Here is a 23,757-nt window from a genome sequence, read left to right on the forward strand (position 1 = left end):
CTATTGCTCCTTGGACTCAAATCCTGTGCTAATGAACTCAATCTCCCTACTAATTCACCTTAAAATAGATCTAGGATACCTATAAATAAGAGGAATTAGGGTGTTTGAGGGACCTTTTACTCATAACTCTTTCCCTAGTCTCTCAGCTCCTAAAATTTTTTGAGAGAGCTCCCATACACTTCTTCTACCATCCCCAACTCAAAGCCACCGTTAAAACCTCGCAGGAGGTGAGATTTTTGATGAATTGAAGGCTTAGAGCTTCTAAATTCTTTTCCTGTCGATCCGTAGCTCTTCGGAATGCAACTTCTTCTAGAAAAAGGAGCATGAATAATTTACAAATTCAATAAGCCCGAGATCTCCTGAATCCACCATGTGGATTAGGTAAAATCATAAACCCTAGTCTAGGAAACTAAGATTTAAATTACTCTTCGTCTACTGCATTTTTGAATGCAATTTTATTCCCTATCAATAATCTTCATGCATGCTTCTTATGGTTAAAGTTTTAATAATTCTAATCTAGTATTTGGTGAGAACATGATGTTTTATCAATTTAGGCCTCAATTTAGGTTCATGCTTGCGTAGGACGGATCTGGACCATTGGATCCTCGATTAACTATCTAGATCCCGTCGTACAATCTCTTAGATCTAACATGCGGTCCGCTCAGCTGTTGGATCGAGTTGTTCAGCTCGATCAAAGCCATCCGTCCAAAATAGTGAAGGATCGAATGGCTCTCACACTTTGCCTACGTGGCTAAGTGAAATCCCGACCGTGGCTATTATTGTGCGGGTAATGCACAATGATTAGCTTATGGGCCACTAGGAAATGATTGCTTCGCAGACCAAGGAGCCAGTCCTGGGTTGCCATGTGTCATCCTGAGGCATTTTTTGGGTTATTTATTTATTTTAATTGATTTTAAGGTTATCTTAACTTAATAATTCATATAAAATACATTTTTCGTCCAAAAAAATATGTATAATAGATCAAATTGATCATATTTTAATCTTCTTTAATTTAAAAATAATTTCAATTAAAAATATTATATATATAATTAAAATAATATTTAAATTGTATTTCGGTGTGCAATACCTGGTTCTTTTTCAAAAAATTATGGATTTTATTTTAAAACTATTTTTAATAACCAAAATTTATTTTTTAGAAATGTTTATGTATTATTTAATTAGTTGATTATTTAAATAATATCTAAATATCTAATATGGTAATTATTTTGAAATCTAAAAAAAATATTTTCAAAATATCTTGAAACCTCTCTTGGGTCGCTAGTGGATCTCCGCTATACCTTTTTGTTAAAAATTGATATATTTTTTATTATCTTATTTTCTAAAATTTATATGTATTTTATGTTACTTTAAAACTAAATATATTATTTAAATCCCTAACTTTTGGAGATCCATTCATTAAATTTTAAACATATGACATGCATATGAACACCATTCATGGGGGAGGGGATTAGTGGGTGGTTGAGTCCCAATCATTCACTAATCACTTCTGTAAACATGCTTCACTTATTTTTCTTTTGCCTTCTTTTGCATGTATAAAATGCTCGAGCACTTAGTCTAGGCCCTCCTAGATCTTAGTAATTGGTGTGTTTACTATTTTATGCACTCCCTTCATGTTATCTTAAGGGTAAGTCCAAAACTTACTTTAAAAAACATTTAACGTAGTGACACCTTAAGGACAATAATTAAGAACCCATCCAACAAACTTAGGAAAATTCTAGGAGCTAGGATAGATCCATGTTTAATACATTTTGCAATTCTGAAAAAAAAAAGGGATAGATCCATGAATGATATGAAACTTCTAAAATTTAAACTTAGTGACATCATAAACCTTCAATAAATTTCTAATAATTTTTAGGAGCCTTTAAACCCCTTAATTAACAAACCCTATTTTACGCATAATTAGTGCCCCATTAACTTCCAAAAAATTCAAATAAATCCGTTTCAACTCAGAAAATTACCTCTAATACCTTAAACTCTTAAGAATTCGGCTCTTAACCTTAGTTAATTAGAGAACCTTAATTGGACTTTAATTTAAACCTTAATTTAGTTTGGATTAAAATTCACTTTTTTACCCTTATTAGGTAATTAAAAATTACCAAAAATTCCAAATTTTTTCCCAAATACTTGGGAACATCTTCTTAGGTCATTCCTGACCTTTAAGGGTGATTCCAATTAGTTTGGAGTTGATTTGGATAAAAACCCCTAAAGTACCCCTAAATAAACAATTTCAATAATTCATTAATTATCTTAAATCTTCTAAAATTCATAATTTTGCCTAGAAAATTCCAGATCCATTAAACTCAAAGCCTAAACACTACTTGTAAGGCCTAATATTTAATTAAAATGCTAGAACCCCAAAACTTAGATTATTTACCATAGTAATCTTTTGGACCCCCTCAACCTATCACATAGGAGGACCCGAGACCTTCCAAAATTGATTAATATAAGTTAAACTTTAAAGATCACTACCGTAAGCATTAAAACCAATTCACAATTTGAAATTAACTTAAATGGATCCTAATTTATTAATATTTAAACTTTAACTAAAATTTTCTTTTTAGACCTTCAACAAATCTGAACTTTAGGCAACTTGAACTAACTATCCTACCTAGGACCTATCTAAAGCCACACAAGACTACTACACACACATAGATGTGTCAGGGAACCACTTCTATCTCTAGAATTAGGACTGGTGTTTACTTTTTCTTCTTTCTGTGATGTGATGCTTTATGTGTGACACGAGTGCTGATTTGATTACTTTTGTTTGTTGTGATAATATTTATTTTATTATTATGCTTTTTGAGATTTGATTTTGCTATGATTTATGCGTTAGATTGCCCATGGGCTAGGGCCACTTTTATACTAACCAGTCTTATATAGGTGGCCACACTCATGCAGGTCTAAAATAAAGGGGGAAATAAGAATTAATGCTTTAATACTAACAATATTTTCTATAGATGCTTCAGAGACTACTTAGCCCCCTTTAAAATTAAAAGAGCATGACCAAGTGTGTTTTCCTTTCTATATATACATAACTATTTGGATTATTCTATAAACTACTTAATATTTTTATTAGGATAACCATTGAGGAGTCCGAGTCTATTTTTTTTTATAATGTAATGTAATTTGTAATTATTATTGAGTTATGAAAGTCTTCCAATGTACAGCATTTCAAATACTTGGTACATAAAGAGAATAAGAAAGGCCTCTCAGGAAATTTCTTAGTCATTTGGGTACCCTTCTAGAGGATGAACCACATGGAGCCCAAAGGAGACAATCTAAAGGGAGATGATCTGGAGAAGGATGATCCACTCGAAGATGGAGACTTGAAGATGAAATGCATGAATTTTAAGAATTGCATCATTTCTTAGTATTAGAATCCAGGTTATTATCGGTGGAGCCTGACCACCATTACTTTTATACAGACCCTAGGTTATATTTATATGGCACTTGCCATTGACTTTCTTACTTTACTATGTTATTGATTTATATTGATGTATTTATTTTTTGAGTGTAGTAGAAATTATCTTCTTTTTTTTTTTTAAGTTTCTTTCTTTCATGTGTTTGGCCTAATTTTTGTTAGGCTCTCTAGGACAAAAAATATTTTTCTACTCGTTATTAATATTAAAAATTTTACGATCTAAATAACTTAGAAACTTAATAACCTAGGAAATAGCCAGAGTCATTCAAGGTTGCATGCATACTATTACATCTCTATCCCTCCTTCTAATAAGACACCTCTCCGCCTATAGCTAGAGTCTGGATAATCTGGCATATGAGGATAAAGTATCGGACTTGGGGAGGACCAGTCTTATCTAAAAATTATTTTTTATAAGTCGATTTTTAAAATCTTATGCATACTTGATTTGCAGCTTTTTAACCAGCATGCATCATATTAGAAACTAACTAAATTAAAATTTTAGTTGTGTTAGCTCTAGGAACATTCACCCTATATAAGTCTAGGGCCAATTAAGAAACTCTATATATGTCGGCCCTACTTCATAAATAAACAACCTATCCATCTTTCATAAAGACTGAACAATATGAACTTTAAGTGCCTAGAGGGTTAGCTGGCTATCTTTTTAAGGTAGAATATAATCCCAGATTGTATTAGTTAAGACACAATTATTAGTGTTGGTTAAACACTAAAACCACCTTAGATTTAGGGTTCAAGACTACTACATTGGGTATCTCATAGTATGCCAAAATAGTGGGTAAGTTTCCTATTCTTCAGGGACTATAAATCCTACTTATTCGCGTCACATGAATAATGCCACTTCCATCTTTTCCCTCTGTATATTTTGAGTGTTTGAGTTTCTTTCTCTCCTCAAATATTTTAGTCCCTCCGAATGTCAGTGTGAGTCGTACATGTTGATTAAGCCCATTTTGACCCTTTCTTTCCTTTTGAGTAGGACTTTCTAGTCCCCTTTGTGTGATAATCTCCTTTTCAGGAAGAATAACATCAGATTTTTAATTGAGAGTTTTCTCAAGCCCTAGGTTTGAGATGTAATTAACAATGGTGGCTTATGCTCGTGGGAAATGGAACTCCACCATCAAATAAACCTATCTCGAGCTGATGTATCAGTTGGGGGAAACTTGTTATTTTGATCAGGTCATATATATTACAATCCATCGAGATGCATTGGAGAAAGCTGCTGTTCTCAATAGTTAATCATATATACAATCTAATCTACCCTCCTATTGGCCCATTTATAAAGCGTCTAGAGGCCTGCAATCAATTCTATCCCATGAGGTTGTGCGGTCGTATACCCTCTTCTACTCGGCAGCTGTGGCAGTGTCCTTTTAAAGGTCCACAAGTTTCTAGCAACCATGATGGGACCTATTTCTCTCTCCATCATTGGATCCTATATTATTCTTCCTTGTCTGTACTCTATGATTGGTACTTCTTAGATTAGGTCTATCCTACTCTTAAAAAGGTTCCTTTCTTAGTTAGGTTCCCTTCTTAGCTAGGATTTCCCGTAGCTTTGGTCCCTTTCCTTTTGACTTTCTAGCCATTATGTAGCATATCAATTATATTCTTCCCATTAGTTTCTTATGTTTGCTCAGCTCTCTCACCCTAAGACTATCGAGAAGGCCCCAACATCTTCCTACCTCATGTAAATATCTCTCTGTATTCGTACTCTCTGAAAGGTTCCTTCTTAATTTTCGGAAGTTTGTGTGGCCATAATGATTTTTCCTCTTCCACACGATGTTCATTACAAAGAGTATAAGGCTATCCTTAAAGGTGACACGCTGATACACCACATGGATATTTTTGCTATTATAAATGCACACCAATCACATTAGATTCAGTACATAAAACAAATAATTCAAACCCATTTCTAAGAGGTGATATTGGGTCCATACCCACCTAGGTTAATCAGGTGTGGTGATGTTGATCCAATGTCTCTAATTAAAATCCATTTTATTTAGGTGATATTGGGTCCATGCCCACCTAAGCTAATCAAGTATGGTGATGTCGATCAAATGTCCCTAATTCAAATCCATTTTTTTTAATAGGTGATACTGGGTCCATGCCCACCTAGGTTAATTATGTATGGTTATGTTGATTCAATGTCCCTAATTCAAATCTATTTTATATAGGTGATATTAGATCCATGCCCACCTAGGTTAATCAAGTGTGGTGATGTTGATCCAATGTCCCTTATTTAAATCCATTTTATATAGGTGATAATGTGCCCATGCCCAACTAGGTTAATCAGGTATGGTGATGTTTATCCAATGTCCCTAATTCAAATCCATTTTTTCTAATAGGTGATACTGGGTCCATGTCTACCTAGGTTAATCAGGTGTGGTTATGTTTATTCAATGTCCCTAATTCAATTATGTTTTTTATAGGTGATACTGGGTCCATGCCCACCTAAGTTAATCAGGTATGGTGATGTTGATCCAATGTCCTTAATTCAAATCAATTTATTTCTAGTAGGTAATATTGGGTTCATGCCCACCTAGGTTAATCAGGTGTGGTGATGTTTATTGAAAGTCCCTAATTTAAATACGTTTTTCTATAGGTGATATTAGGTCCATGTCCATATAGGTTAATTAGGTGTGGTTATGATGATCCAATGTCGCTAATTTAAATCCATTTTTTTAGAGGTGATATTGGGTCCATGCCCACTGAGATTAATTAGGTTTGGTGATGTTTATCCATATCCCTAATTTAAGTCCATTTTTTTAGAGGTGATACTGGGTCCATGCCCACTCGGTTAATTTGGTGTGGCAATGTTGATCTAATGCCCATATTTGAATTTTTTTCTTCTATCTATCGTGATACGATAGTTGATCTTACCCAGTTTTACTTGACACTCCCAAGTGTGGTCTGGGATATCAAAACTAATAATTCAAACTAATTTCTAAGAGGTGATATTGGGTCTATATCAACCTAGGTTAATCAGTTGTGATGATGTTGATCTAATGTATCTATCAAAATCTCTTTCTTCTATCGATCATGATTTAATATTTATTCTTACCCAATTTCACCTTACACCCTCAAGTGTGGTCTGGGTATAGAAACTAATAATTTAAACTTTCCTTGAGAGGTGATACTATGTTCATGCCCACCTGTGTTAGTCAGACGTGGTGATGTTGATCCAATATCCCTATGTAAATTCCCTTCTGCTATTGGTCAGGATATGATAGTTGTGCTTCCTAGTTTAACTTGGCATCCCAAGTGTGGTCTGGGATATCAAAACCAATAATTCAAAGTTTCTCTGAGATGAGATACTGGGTCTATACCCACCTATGTTAGTCAGGTGAGGTGATGTCGATCCACTAACTATATGTTAATTTCTTCCTCATAACAATTTTCTTTATAACTATGTTCCCAAAAATGTTCACTCAAGTTGAATGGGGTCTGGGATATCCAAAACCATTCACTTAAATGTGTGATACTGGGTGTATACTAACCCACGTTAGTGGGGAGAGGCATTATTGATCCACTTTACATATATAAATTTCTTTCATCCTTAAAGGATGTGATGTTGCGGATCTATGGTTTATAATTTTGATGATAGCAAAAAAAATATTCTTTCTCTACGACTGCTTTCTACTAACATTTCAGGTTCACACAATCAAACTGCAATGTGGAATCAGCTCAAGATTGGGTAGACTAGGTCTGAGTTAGTTTGTACACTTTTTCCTTTCTTGAGTCTATTGTATTTGGTGTGGCTCCTTATGCTTTATAACTTGGAAGATTTTCTAATTGTTCCTTAGAGTTTACTGTTTTTGGTAATATCGTCCGGGATGATATTTATATCAGCCTGGACGATCTATTCAAAAGCAAAAACCCTAATTAGGGCATCCTCATTAAAGCAGCCATCATAAACTGATCAGCCTAGACGATACATGTATCGTCCAGGATGATAGGCTCAATTCAGGAAAAATCAGCCGCCATGATCAGATTAGGTATTATTTCTTTTAGGCAATCAGCCGGGATGATATACACGTCGTCCAGGATGATTTAACTCAATTATTCCTAAATTGATCTTGTATATTTAGAAAGAAATAATGACTAATTGATACGATCACATCGTTTGGGACGATCGTAGAATCAGCCAGGATGATGGCTTGGATGATTTACATCGGCCAGCATCTATTCTGGGCGATGATCAGGACGATTGAAATCGGTTTTAAATTAATCGTTCGGGACGTTCGTGATATCATCCAGGATGATGTAACCAATTTTCTTCTAATCATCTCAAATTGTCCCGACTGATTGGGATTAAATTATACTGATCGTACAGGATAATATGCCTATCGTCCTAGATGATAATGTCAGTAACTTGCATTAATGAGATTGTTTTGAGAACTTCTATTTAAGCTTTGTCAAGGCACTTTTATAAGTGTCTTTCGCAGCCATTATAGCTTCGTTCTTTTGGGGGAGACTTGAAGAAAGAGCTTGAAAGGGGGTGAGGAACGAGTGAAGTCTGATAGGGAGAAGATCCCGTGAGGGGGGACTCAAGGAAGCGTGGAGGGGATTCCATATGGTTGCTCCGGCAGGCTTGCATCTTAATACCGTCGGATTCAAGGCTTATCTTGAGGGAATTTAACCAAAGAAGAAGTTCACTTTGGTGTCAAAGGACCCGGCGACTCCGCCGCACTGGGGAAGGTGAAAGTGATTTTGTAAGGGCTTCTCCACCTTGCTGTGGGGGCTAAAAGAGAGACACTTATTTTAGTGCAATACTTGGAGGGTTCCTCCAAGGAGTGAACGTAGGTCAAGATTTGACCGAATCAATATAAATCCGGTGTGTTGTTTCTTATTATTTGCTTCCGCACTTTAATTTTTGCATTTGTTTTGTTTGTGGTGATTTTGGTTTGTACTTTGCTTAAAGTTTCTTCTTTACCAATTCACCACAACAATAACAACAACAACAACAACATCAAGCCTTTATCCCACTACGTGGGGTCGGCTACATGAATCCTTTTTCTCCATTGTGTTCTATTAAAAGTCAAATTCTCATTTAAACCTAATAAAGAAAGGTCATTCCTAATATTTTCTAACCAAGTCTTTTTAGGTCTACCCCTACCTTTCTTAACATAAGTCAATGCAAATAGCAATACTTGAATTAAAACCCAATCAATCATAAAATTAATTTGATAAATTCAGTGATGATATAGAATAACATAAAATGAGAGAGTAATGGTAATTTAACTTTTAAAAATTGGATTTCTAATGTATAAAATTTAAATAAAATCAAGAGCACTAATCAAGTCAATATCAAATTATGGCGATAAAATAAGATCAAGAAACAAAAGTATCAAAATGAGATAAATCCTGCCCCATGTCAGTACATGCAAAAAATTTCCCACTCTTTGTAAGCTTTCAATCTCCCATCTCCATAAACTCTGAACCAGCTCCCACCACCCCTCACAAGCCCCGCACTCCATATCGCTTGTCTTCAAACTCTACGCACCATTCCTACCATCTAATCACATCCTAAACTACTAATAATCGAGCCCTCTCGCTCTCCTAATCCTCGCAAATAATCACCTCAACCCTCAACATATCTCAAACTCCAAACAAAACTACCCTATTAGCAATTTTCTTCTACATAGTTCTAAGCACCTATAAAAGTCCCATCCTTTCTAAGCCAATCCAAGCCAAAAGCACATCCTTTAGCTTCCTTTCATCAAGACTACACCAAATAAAAATAGTCATCTATCTTCGATAATTCCATCACCTACCACTCCATCAATTTAGTATCAACGTATCAAAGCAAACACGGGAAATAACAAGGACACAAGGTATAGCAACATTTCATCAAGAAGTTGGCTTTAGCAATTGAGAAGGTTGGTAAGAAAATTATTTGTTAGTGGTTATTCTTATTGCTTGATAAAGGAGCATACACCACCAAAATTTATTCCTGAGCTTTCATTCATTGTGCAAGTTAGCTGATACCCATTAAGAAATTCAAGTATGCCCTTCATCAATCATTTAACAGCATGAGAGATACATTCAATTTGATGAGGAAGTAGAATACTACAACAACAACAACTAGCCTTTATCCTACTATGTGGGGTCGGCCACATGATGACGAGAGAGTACAATAATCAAATGAATTTTTTTGCTTAACAAAATGAAATTCCAAGTACAACTTTTTTGATAGTGTTCTGATTCCATTGAAGGAATTCCTTCATCATAACTAATAAAAGGAATGCTTGACACTCTCTCCATTGCCAGTAACCTTGCCTTAAATATAACTTATCAAATATCAAACAAACCTCCTGCAATTGCAATTCAAGGTCAATATGCTTCTATTACTTCCCCAATAATAGTAAGTACTTGCAAAAAATTTAATTCACTCCCTTGCAGGAGCCACATGTGCAGGTTGATCCTCTTCAACCTTTTATGCAACTTAAAAAAATCATAGCCATTTTAAGATGGAGGGGTTAGTTGAATGCAAGTGAAGAGACCAATTTCAAACAAGATAATAAACTTTGAGGAACTTTTCTACAGTTCAAAGAAAAAGTCAAAGTTAAATGGATGATCTTGTCATGACAAATGTATCAAATCATGCATGCATAATTTAAATAAATTTCTAGAATTTCTATTTCAATTTAGTTATGTATTTTCACTGAAATTACAAGTTGAGATGTATTCGACATGCAAAAGTGGCCATGCAACCATCAACTTCATTCTAAACCATGCAAATTTCATCAAATGCAAAACTAAGCTAAAAAAACAACCCATGCATGGATTCAAATCTTTTGGCTGGCCAACAAAGAAACTCAAGGATCAAGGCTCTCAACATTCTTATTACTCTCCCAAGGTTCATGCAAAAGGAAATTGAAGTGGCCTTTTAAATTTCCAAAAGGCCTGTATGGAGAGTGGTTCGTCCCCCTTGATTCCTTCAAACCATCCCCATTAGTTTATTGTCTCTCTATCTTCTATACAATTTTTATTTTCTTTTCGATATAATGTCTATATATGAATTCCAATAAAAATTCTTTCTTCAAGAGGTATATTTTGTATTAATTCTTCTAAGTCATTCCAAAAATTTAATTTAGAACTCATATCCAAACCTACTAGAGGAGCATAAGCACTTATAATATTAACAATCTTATCATCAACAATAATCTTTAAAGCTAAAATTCTATCTCCAATCCTATTAATTTTTATAACATTATCCTTTAAACTCTTATCTATAATAACACCTACACCATTTCTAGTACGACTCTTACCCAAATACCAAAGTTTAAATCCTAAACTATCAATTTCCTTAGCCTTCTCTCCAACCCATTTAGTTTCCTGAATGCACAAAATATTTAACTTCCTATGAATCATAATATCTATTAATTCCATTAATTTTCCTGTAAGAGAACCTATATTCCAAGTTCCTATCCTAATTTTAGTTTCATGGACTAGCTTCTTTGCCCACATTTGTTCTTGATGTGGAAACCCTTGCCTATTTAACACTGCACCCGGGCGCCGGTGCAGCGGCCCTTGCACACTTGTCACTGTATTCAGGCCATACAGCGCGTCATTTCCAGGGGACGCCCTAGCATTAACACAATTTCTTAAAGGATTCATGTCATTATTGTTCGACAAGTTTTACGCTGGCTGTCGACTACCTAACGCAACCCTCCACTTTTCTCATCCAGGACTTGGGACTTGGCAACGGCAGTGTTAGAGGGTCTAACATTACCAATTCACCAATTCACCACTCTCTTTATTTAGCATTGGGCCAGTTTTATAGGGCCTAACATCTTTAACAAACTTTCAAGTGGTATCAGAGCGGGATTCATAAAAATTGAGTTTGAAAACTTTTTGAATTTTGATCCATGTCTAATTTTTAAGTCATAATATTCTAGAAGGTTATTCAATCACCCACCAGACCACCTTTGTTTGAAAATATTACATTTGATTTTTGGAAAATTTGTATGTCTATTTTTTTGCAGTTAATTGAATTTTGCATGTGGCATATGATTTTAACTGGTTATTCAATACCGTCATGTATTATAGATGGAATTAAAACTGACATTCCTTTTAGTCAATGGAATAGAGATGAACGAATCAATGCTCAATTGAATGCAAAATCTTTAAATTGTTTTTTTTGTGCTTTAAATTCTAAAGATTTTATGTTAATATCCACGTGCACTACTGGTAAGGAAGTTTGGGAAAAGCTACATAGCATATACGAAGGCACTAGTGAAATCAAGCAATCCAAGTTGAATATGTTAATGCATGATTTTGAACTGTTTTCCATGAAACCTTATGAGACGATCTTAGGCATGTATACCAGATTCATTCAAATTATAACATCATTGCATGCCTTAGGAAAATAATTTTCAAATTTTGAAAAAATTAACAAAATTATTCATTGTCTACTGGATAATTTTAATGCTAAAGTAGTTATTATTTGTGAATCAAAAGATTTGAATGAATATTCTATTGATAGTTTGATTGACTCACTCATTTCATACGAGCAAGGTTTGGGTCAAAGACTTTTTGATTGAGGTGAAACGATTGTTTTAAAAGCTGAAGATACATAAAAATATAGCTTAGTTGGTGATGAATGTATGGCTTGTCAAGCAAATCACAAAGCTCGCCAAAGCATAAGCAAAAGTAGAAAAAATATAAAAAAGGTAAGGATGTTCATATTTCTTCTGATATTATTTGCTTTTGATGTTGGAAGCCTGGACATATGAAAAATCAGTGTCCTAATTTAAGAATTCTTCTTGTGAAAGAAAAGGATAAAGCGAAACAAATTTTAAATTGGGGAAATAATGAAAAGCAAAAAATCTCTCGGACAGACCTGGTCTCCGAAGCATCGGACCAGGAGCAAGATGGTGCTTAAACCTTTGTTTATTTTTATGTTTACATGTTTTGTTTGTCCTTTTATTTTTGTGATTTTCTATTTTTTTCTTACTTTTCTTTTTCCATTAAAATTTTATGTTTCTTTTCTCTGATCAACACACACATCACCTTTTTAAAAATGAAAAACCTACCTCTTATTTTTTCTTGAATTTTTATAAAAATTATATTTGACTTCTCTAAAAATAGTCAAAGAAAGGAAACTCATGATTTTGACTCTCAATCTCTGTTTCCTTAAAGAGGTTATTCTACTTTTGATTTAAAATATTCATCATATTTTAAATTAGATTTTTGAAACTAATTTTTTTTCGTTTCCTTACATTTTATCTATCACATAGGAATCTTTTGCAAGATTGTTGAATCTACCAGATAATTTTTTTAATCAAGTAGTTCATTGCGTCAATAGAATGGGTTTACTTTTGTTTTTAAAATTTCAGAAAGGTAGCATATTAAAAAGAAATGGACAATGACGCCAAATAAAAAAAAAGTGGCCAATGACGCGCAATGACGCCAAATTGAGAAAGATACACAAAGTGTATCAAAAGCAAAAGATGTGCAAAGTGTGCCAAAAACTTGACAAGAGGCATAAAATGAGCCCACAAAGAGTATGCTTACCTTTCTGTTTTTTATTCAAAGCATAAGAAAACCCTTAATATTTTCGATACTTGATTTTTTAATCTTGATTCCTGATTCAACAATTCGTGCACTAATATTCTATTAGATATATTTTATAAAAGGAGTTTTGAAAAATGATTGTTTCTATCTCTAATTTATTTCATGATTTAGATATTAAATTAAAAAGTTTTTTAGGCTTTTAAAAGGAACTAGAGTTTGGATTATCAAATTATTAATTTCTAACCTTTTCTGGGCTATGTGTTGTCAATACAATTCTATTAAGTTTTTTGATTAAAACTAAGAGGTAACTTTCTCATTTTAAGAATATTTATTTTTTCATTAGACCATGGAACATTTTTGTCTTTTGTTTGTATTGTTTTTTGTGCCTCCTCTCTTTTTGATAATATCAAAGAGGGAGAAAGTACTATTGAATTTGAATCCTTTTTATTTAAAACAACAAAAATATTTTTTTCTCCCTATTTTTTAAGGTGTTATTCTAGTGAGGGGGAGATTAGGTGAAAATATTCCTTTTTATAAATTCAAATTGAAATGTTTGCCATCATAAAAAAGGGAGAGATTATTGAGGATCTATGGTTTATGATTTTGATGATAGCAAACAATTCTTGTTTCTCTATGGCTGCTTTCTACTAACATTTCAGGTTCACACAATCGGACTGCAATGTAGAATCAGCTCATGATTGGGTATACTAGGTCTGAGTCAGTTTGTATACTTTTTACTTTCTTGAGTTTATTGTATTTGGTGTGGCTCCTGATGCTTTATAACTTGGAAGATTTTCTGATTGTTCCCTAGAGTTTATTGTTTTTGGTAACATCATCCGGGACAATATTTATATCATCCTGGACGATCTATTCAAAAGCAGAAACCCTAATTAGAGCATCCTCATTAAAGAAGCCGTTATAAGCCGATCGGCCTGGATGATACATGTATTGGCCAGGACGATAAGCTCAATTTAGAAAGAATCATCCGCCATGATCAGATTAGGTATTCTTTATTTTAGGCAATCGACCAGGACGATATACACATCATCCAGGATGATCTAACTCAATTATGCCTAAATTGATCTGGTATATTTGTAAAGCATTAATGGCTGATTGATATGATCACATCGTCCGGGACGATCATAGGATCAGCCAGGATGATGGCCTGGAAGATTTATATTGGCCAACATCTATTCCGAGCGATGATCAAGATGATTGAAATCGGTTTTAAATTAATCGTCCAGGATGATCGTGATATCATCCAGGACGATGTAACCAATTTTCTTCTGATCGTCTCAAATCGTCCCGGCTGATTGGGCTTAAATTGTACTGATCGTACAGAACGATATGCCTATCATCCTGGATGATAATGTTGGCAACTTGCATTTATGAGCTCATTTTGAGAACTTCTATTTAAGCTTTGTCAAGGCACTTTTGTAAGTGTCTTTGGTAGCCATTGTAGCTTCGTTCTTATGGGGGAGACTTGAAGAGAGATCTTGAAAGGGAGTAAGGAACGGGTGTAGTCTAAGAGGGAGAAGATCCTGTGAGGGGGGACTTAAGGGAGTGTGGAGGGGATTCCACACGGTTGCTCCAGCAGGCTTGCATCTTAATACCTTTGGATTCAAGGCTTGTCTCGAGGGAAGTTCACCAAAGAAAAGTTCAGTTTGGTGTGATAGGACCCGATGACTCCGCCGCTCCAGGGAAGGTGGAAGTGATTTTGTAAGGGCTTCTCTGCCTAGGTGTGGGGGCTAAAGGAGTTACACTTGTTTTAGTGCAATACTTGGAGGGTGCCTCCAAGGAGTGGATGTAGGTCAAGATTTGATCGAACCACTATAAATCCGGTGTATTCTTTCTTATTATTTGCTTTTGCACTTTAATTTTTGCATTTATTTTATTTTTGGTGATTTTGGTTTGTACTTTACTTAAAGTTTCTTCTTTACCAATTCACCACTCTCTTTATTTAGCCTTGGGCCAATTTTATAGGGCCTAACTTCCCTAACGAACTTTTGTATGATATTAGGTCCATACCAACCCATGTTAGTGAGGAGTGGTAATGTTGATCCATTATCCATATTTAAATTCCTTTCATCCTTAAATGATATGATACTAGGTCCACAACCACCCATGTTAGTTGGAAGTGGTAGTGCTGATCCATTATCCATATATAAATCCCATTATTATATCCATTTTGTTTTGATTATGCTCCCTAGTTTTACTCGTACGGTGAATGTGGCCTGGGTTAATAAAGCCAACCATATCCCCCCTCTTTCTATTATTTTAAATCTTTTGATAAATTTGCTTAAGGAATTCTGTTGGCATTTGGATAGCCGTGGCCACGACATTTTGTCCTCTACCACAAGGTAACTAGAAGTCAAATTGGGAACTCTCAAACAACTTTTTCCCTAAAAGTTATTACAATAACCTTTGCTTTCTCCTAACATCCCTACACGAATCTGTGTCAGGATGGTGTTGAGGTGACTTTCACCTTCTATCCTACTTTTTTGATGTAGTCAGGCAGGTAGTTGGTTACTTACCTTGTGGGGTGCCTGACAATGTCCATGGGAGGCATACCCCCACCTAAATTACCTTTACTTTTTCCCTCACATCCCTACACAGAGATATGTTAGGTTGGTATTTAGGTGACTCTTTCCTCTTCACATCATTGCAGGTATATACGTTGGGTGATTGCGTTGAGTTTAATTTCTTTGTCCTACTTTTGGCATCTGCGCTAAGTAGGGACTCTACTGCAGGCAAATACACCAGGAAGAGGTGACTTTTTTCTTTTAGCCTATTGCAAGCATATGCACCAGGTGGACATAAGGAAAGTATTGACACTCTTACCATCATATACTTTTCATCTCAAAATTTGCTATAGAAATTTTGCTCCGTTAGTGATGATCTTCCCGGTAGGAGATTTCCCACTTAAACCTTCAGAATTCCAAATTTTGTCCCCATATTTTGCAATTAAAGTTCTATTAAGCAGAGTAACAGGATTTGATAATAGATTCCAAACAAATTTTTCCCTCCAAGGTCCAATTTTTTATCTGCTGATACAACACCTTGGCCACCCAACCTTTTTTGTTTGCACAATGATAATGAAGACCCTTGCTTTTATCTTGTTTCTACCAAAGGAAATATCTACTTAACTTATCTAAGTCATTCAATTAACCCATTAGAACCAAGCAGTGAGTTGATAGGAAAATAGGTAGAGTTAAGAGTGAAGATTTGATGAGTAAAAGCTTGCCTGACAAAGAAAGAAATCAGTTTCCCTATATATTTAACTTATCATAAGCCTTTTCAATCAAACTTTTGAAATATGCAATAGTCTATCTCCTCAAAGCCATACTCACACCCAGATAATTCATCTCTTTTACTTCTTTAATTCCCATAATTTTAGAAAGAGCTTTAGATCAACTCCTTCCAACTAATTTCCCAAAAAGCATTGAAGATTTCTGCACATTCACCTTTTGCCCCATCCAACAACTATAATCTTTCATGATCTTCATGATTCTCTTAGCACACTTTTGGTTTGCCTCTAAAAAAAAGATGGTTTCATCTGCATATTGAAGATGCAAAATTTTTTCTGCTAAAGGAGCAATTTTGATACCAATCTTTTTACCCCTTTGATTAAATGCTTCACTAATTAGCTGCAAACACAAAATGAACAAAAAAGTAGATAAAGGGCATCCTTGCCTAAATCCACATCTTGCTTGTATCCATTTTGTGTTAGTACTATTGATTAAGATGGAGTACTTTATATCCATCACCCACCGCAGTAAAAAAATTGTGAATTTCGAAAGGAACCCAAGATGCTCCAACACTTGCTTCAATGTCCTCCATCCCATATAGTCATAAGCCTGTTCCATATCCACTTTGATTGCCATCAACCACTTTTTTTCTTTAAAAAATCTATACTTACAAATTATTTATTGTGTAAGTAAGATATTTTCAGACATGGATCTACCTTTAACAAATGCTACTTGATTTTCTGAGACCAATTTAGGAATAAAGCCAACCATTCTATTCAATAGCACCTTCGCTAATATCTTGTAAATCGACTTGCATAGACTTATAGGTCTATAATTGGATGGAATCAATGGATTTTTCATCTTAGGAATAAGTACTACAAAGGTTTCCTTCCACACTTCACATATAACTCATGAATTGAAGAAGGGACAAATAGCCTTCCAAACCTCCTCTTTGATCATATTCCAATAACATTTTATGAAGGAATAAGAAATTCTATCTAGACCAGGGGAAATATTACCTTTCAAATGTCGAACAACAGATTTCAGCTCTTCCTTAGTTAATTATGCCAAGAGAAAGCTCCTGTCCTCAGCTCCCAGAACTTCATTAAACCTCATCCATCCTGTAAGAACACATCTTCTATCTGTCCATTTGTCCTTAAAATACTCAAAAATAGTTTCTTCAATTTTCTCTTGCTCCTCCACCAGTACACCATTGTGGTCTTTAATTTGACTAATAAAATTGCTATTCCACTTGGCTGTAGCAACACAATGAAAGTACTTAGAGTTTGTATCACTCTCCTTCATCCATTTGACTTTTTCTCTTTGTCTCCACCAAGGGCTTAGCTGACCCAAAGTAGAATTTAGTTCCATTAGTTTTGATTTTAGTACATAGATTTTGTCATCCGATAAACTACCTATATTGTCCTCTTCTCCTTGTAACTTAAGGATATCATTCTTCAGCTTTTCTTTTACACTGTTAAGATTTGAATGCTTTGCTTTACTCTAATAGAATAATGCCTTGAAAGCTTTTTTGAACTTCTGATTCAACAACTGAACATCATCTCCTCCTGCTGCTTTCTTCCAAGAGTTGGCCACTATGGAATTAGAAGCTGGAAATGAAACCCATATTTCTTCAAACTGCAACTATTTTTTCTTCTTAAAACGTGTATTAATGACTTTTATCACTATAGGACAGTGGTCTGAAGTGATTCTTCCCAGATGATGAACAACTGCATGTTGTTTCACAGACAAAGCAACAGAATTGAGCAGGCAATGATCAAATCTCTCTAAGATCCGTGCTCCTCCTTTATTATTTTTATACCAGGAAAATTTAGGCCCTATTACTCCAATGTCATGGAAATCATAGTTGTTCATTAACAGTTTCATATCTTGAGATCCTTGTGAAAACAAAAATCTCTTGCCACCTCTTTTCTCTTCTTGTCATAATACACAATTAAAATCACCTCCGATGATGAATGGAAGATGTGTATCCGAAAAAGCTTCTAATGTTTCCAACAAATGTCTTCTCTTATAAATTTCTTTGCTTCTATATACTTAAGCCACTAGCCGTTCACGTTTATTTGGAATTTTAAATAAACTAACTATCACTTGAGATGATGAATGAATCACCAAAAAAATGCCAAAACTGCACTTCCAACAAATCAAAATGCCTCTTGAAAGTACCAGCTGGAACACTGAACAAATCCCATCTATCTCCTATCAAGATAATTACTTCTATCATGTCCACCGAAAAAATCTTTGTTTCCACTAACCAACTAGGAAGATATAAAACTCTTTCACAAACTCCCTAAGGTATCGAGAGGCCTCTTTCTTCCTTACCCTTCTACAATTCCAAAAAGCAATTGAAGTCATTTATGATTAAAAATGTAATTGATCCCATTCTTATTCATCTTGGTCACTTCTCCTATTCTTCTTTGAGCTAGGATATTTTCCTTACCTAATGATTTAAGTTCTTTATGGAGCTTCACTTTTTCTTTTACTGATTCAGTCTCCACCTTCTCTGATCCTGTAACCATTTTTATCTTGCCTTCAGAAAGCAATTCTCCTTGATCTAATTCTGCATCCTTTGCATCTTTACCAAGAATTTCCTCTTCTCCTTCTAAGCTAGAGTTAAGAATGTTATATTTGTTATTAATCTCTATAGGATTCATCGAAAAGATACCTACACTCCCATGATCAGCAGAAATAGGTAAGAATTCTTTAAAAGCAACCTCCACATTGATCACCTCATTGATTTCAAAATCTACATAGATATTTTCATTTGATGGTGGCACTTCAACTGCAACTTTATCTACAGCTTCAACAACTTCCTCTGAGTTTGGAACAGAATTCCCTTCAATTCTTTGATCAACTTCCTACATTATCTTATAGTCTATTTTTTAATAAATATAACTTTTGGTTTCCTAAAATTGACTACATTTTGATTTACATTTCCTGATCTAGAAAGAGCATTTCTCCTTCTTATGTTCTTGACAAGAGTCCAAGGACCATATGCCTCTTCATTATTTCCTTCATGCTGAATAGGCTGAGATTTATTTACCATTTTTGCATTTAAAGGAAATACTTCTTTGCTTATTGGTTTCCCTTCCTTCCAATCTTCCAATAGATGCCCTACTTTTCCACATTTAAAACAAACTGTGGATACTTTCTCATACTCTACCTTCTAAAATAAATGACCACATGATTCTTCGACCCAAACTCCTAAAGGGAATTATTGATCTAGATCCATACGAATGCAAACTCCCTTTTGCTCCACTGAAACATATTACCGTCTATCCATAACAAATGACCAATCATCGAATCTATTCTAGCCACATTCTCTTCATCCCAACATGTTGCAGAATTGGTTTCATGGATTATGGTTTTGAAGATAGCAAACAATATGACTACCTTTTCTCTACTGACTTTTCAGGACTGAAAGATCGGACAAAAATCGGAATCAGTTCAAGACTGGGTAAATTAGGGTTGAGTCATTCTGTAACTTTCTTTTTTCCCTTTCTTGAGTCAATTGCAAATATTTGAAATAACTGATGTTAAGTAACCCTACACACACACTTGAGAGATTTAGAATTTGTATTTTTACTCACATAGTCCCGGACGATATTTATATCATCCTGGACGATCGAGTTCAAAACAGAAGTTCTAATCAGGATTTTATGCTCTAAATAGAAAGAAATAGCCACCATAATCAATTTAGGTATTCTGTATTTTTGGAAATTGACCAGGACGATCGTGAGATCGGCCTGGATGATATTATAAAATTATGCCTAAATTGATCAAGGAATCAAGGAAGTAATTAAGGATGATTGATACGATCATATCATCCTAGACGATCGTAGGATCGGCCAGGACGATCTATTCAAAAAATCCTTAGTTACTTCTGGATGATAACTATCAGCCAGCTCAAATTCAGGGCGATGCTCTGGACAATTTTTCTCTAATTTGAACTGATCGGCCGGGACGATCATGAGATCGGCCTGGACGATCAAACCAATTTTCAAGGGCAATGTTCTGGCCGATCGTATGTGTTTTAAACTGATCGTACAGGATGATATTATCATCGTCCTGGATGATAAAGTCGGCAACTTGTAATTATTGAGCTCCTTTGAAGCTCTTCTATTTAAGAGCTCTTGTTCAATATTTTTAGAATATCTTTGGCTGCTGTCTTGACCTGAGAAAACCTAAAGGAGAGAGAGAGAGAGAGAGAGAGAGAGAGAGAGAGAGGATCTTGTGAGGGGGAGCTTGTGAGGGAGTTCACAAGGGTTGCTCCAAAAATTTTTCCACTTCTTCTTCCCTAGAGTCTCTTGTCCTTGGAAGGGTTGGGAGAGGTAATCTTCAGCGATCGATCGACGTTCTCTGCCTGCTTCAGGAGGAAGCAAAAGGAGTTGGATTCTTTGCCTTGCTGAGTGTGGCAAAAAGGTGTTTTGTAAGGGCTTCTCTACCTAGCTGTGGGGGCTAAAGAAGAGTCACATTGGTAGTGCAATACTAGGAGGGTGCCACCGGGGAGTGGACGTAGGTCAAGTTGACCGAACCACTATAAACCCTTGTGTTTTTTTTACTGCTTCCGCACTTTAATTTTCCGTACTTATTTTTTCGTGGTGACTTTGGTTTGTGATATTTGTTCATGGTTTTAAAGAATTTTTAAAAATACCAATTCACCCCCCCCCCTCCTCTTGGTTAGACTCGAGACTAGTTCATAGGGCCTAACAATCATAACAAACTTTCACAACAAAGCAAGGGAAGGCGAGGTAATTTGACCCAAATTGGTACAGTCAATCCTTTTAAGGAAGAAGGAAAGAACAATGGAGACCATTTATCAATTCCCACTATATGTTTATTAACATACCAAGGGCCTCCCTATAAAACCTTATCCCCTCCTTCCATATCAAAAAAAAGAGCAAAACCTTATATGAAACATTCCAAGTGGTTTCCATTGGTGTCGGAGCTTATTAGCTTTGACATTGAACGGAACAGTCCTTCCAAATACCTTCACTACAACTGAATATTAAAACTTCTCAGAGTTTAGATTAATATTTGATTCATTAGCTTAATTGCCTTCCCATCTTCTGAAATCAAAGATTCATCTCTTGTAAAATTTACCTTAAGGTTGGGTTTTCTGACCCATGAGTTACGATTTTGATTCTTGATAGAGTCTTCATTAGCAATTAGTTCTTCAGCATTCTTATAAGCATCTGGAATATTTTCCATTAATTTCTTTGAGAAAGAGACCCCCTTCTCCAAGAAGAAGGGTTTAGCATTGTTATGACTAAACCTGTTCATGAACAATTTCATCTTGAAAGTGGATGATGCTTCTATATCATAGGAACTTCTATTAGGAGTTATCCCTCTAGCTAGTCGAGGGACCTTATCAGATCCAGGATACATTACTTCTTTTCCTTTGCAATAATAGGAGGAGATTTGTTCTGAAGAGCCGATGAAGGCTCATTAATCTTCAGAGGTCCAACTTTAACTGATCTAAATTGTCCATCGAACTAAACAAAAGTAGATGATGGACTTCCAGGAGGTTTCTGGAGATCGTCAGTGACCACCGCTGCCACCTCCGTCATTAATAGACCAACCGCCAAAATAACATAATGTTTAAATTTGAAAAACCAAAAATTTTCTCTCCTTTTTTCCACGAGCTTCTCTCTAGCTTCCAATTGAAAAACTATTCAGGTATGAGTGTATACGTATTTTTCTCAAGTGCATTCAATTCAGCTTTAAACCTCGAGTTAACACTTTCTAAAATAGCATTATCAACATTCAAATAGTGATCCATATGCTCAAATTCTTCAATATAAGTTTTAAAATTTATTTCAAGTGAGGTGCAGGATGCTTCAAATGAATCATGCTCAACAACCAACTCAGAATACTTTTTTATTAAATTCATCTAGTAATGACATGTGATTGCTATCAATTTGAGTGTGATCTTTACTTAAAATCTTATGCTTTTTTTGAAATTTTGAGAACTCCAATTTAAAACTAGCATGAGATTTCTTAAGTTTCCTATATGATGCTTGAATGTTCTCACAAACTTTAAGTAATTGACCATAGGTTGGTTCACATACCTCTTCTTGGTTAGGTTGACCAAGATGATCACCCATCAAGCACAAGTTTGTTGTCTCTTTCTCAGCTTCAGTCTCAGAGGAGTCAGATGCAGAATCCGCCAAGAATGTCTTTTAGAACTACTTCTTTTCCTTCCTGTATTTGGGTTTCTCTTCACTCTTCTCCTTGGGTGATTCTTAAGTGTAGGACAATCAGCTTTGACATGTCCACGCTTCCTATATTCAAAACAAATAACATCATAAGAACTTTTATATTTTTTGTTACCCATACCATTGTTCCATTTTTGATTGTGCTTGTGATTCTTACTTAGAAAGCTTTTAAGTGCCTAGTAATTAAAGTAACATCATAGCTTTCAGACACGAAAGAATTAATGTTCGTGTTATAGGCCTTCAGTTCCACAGTTTTCTCCTTCTTTTGATTACCTGTATTAAATTGTCTTTGGTTCACTCCTTACTCATAAGCAATGAGTCATCCAAGTAAGTTATCAACATAATAAGTATTCAAATCCTTGAATTCAGTAATTATAGTGATGTTAGCGTAAAAGGAAGAAGGCAAGCATCTCAAAATTTTATTCACTCTTTCATAGTTAGTTAGCTCTCTATCCAAAGCATGCAATAAGGTGATAATTTGAGTAAACCTAATATACATGTCAGAAATTGATTCAGTAGGTTTCATACAAAAAAGTTCATTATCATGTAACAAAATATTCAACCTAGATTATTTAACTTCAATGGTTCCTTCATAAGTAATGCACAATCTATCCCAAATTTCATTACTAGTAGCACAAATTGAAATACTCATATAATCTCCCGATTTCAAAGAACAGAAAAAATATTTAAAGCATTTTGCATTCAGTTGAGATAAATTCCTATCATCAAGAGTCTATTTAGTGAAAGGAAGTACAATATTAATGCCATTATTTTTACAAGATGGAGATGAATAACCATCATTAACAAGGATCCACATGTGATAGTCAATTGATTGTAAAAATATAGACATGCGAGTTTTTTAAAAATCAGAAGAAATATTGTCAAACAAAGATGGTTATATAATTGAATAACTTTTCGCAGTATTATAATTATCAAAGTTAGCCATTGATCAAAATTCAAAAGTTTTTAAAAACTTAATTTTATGAATCCCACTCGGATACCACTTGAATGTTAGACAGGGATGTTAATCCCTTATGAATTAGTCCCAAGGCTAACTAAGAGGGGGGTGAATTGGTATTTAAAAATTCTTTAAGTAAAATCACTATCACAAACAAACTATAATTTATTCACAAAAGAAACTAAGTGTGGAAATTAAATGCGGAAGTAGTAATAAGAAAGAACACACCATATTTTATATTAGTTCGGTCAACTTGACCTACGTCCACTCGCTGGAGGCACCCTCTGAGTATTACACTAAACTCAGTGTCTCTCATTTTTCCCCCCACAGTAAGGTGGAGAATCC

The sequence above is a fragment of the Dendrobium catenatum genome, unplaced genomic scaffold (genome assembly GCF_001605985.2).
Source record: "Dendrobium catenatum unplaced genomic scaffold, ASM160598v2 fragScaff_scaffold_1157, whole genome shotgun sequence".
NCBI lineage: Eukaryota > Viridiplantae > Streptophyta > Magnoliopsida > Asparagales > Orchidaceae > Dendrobium > Dendrobium catenatum.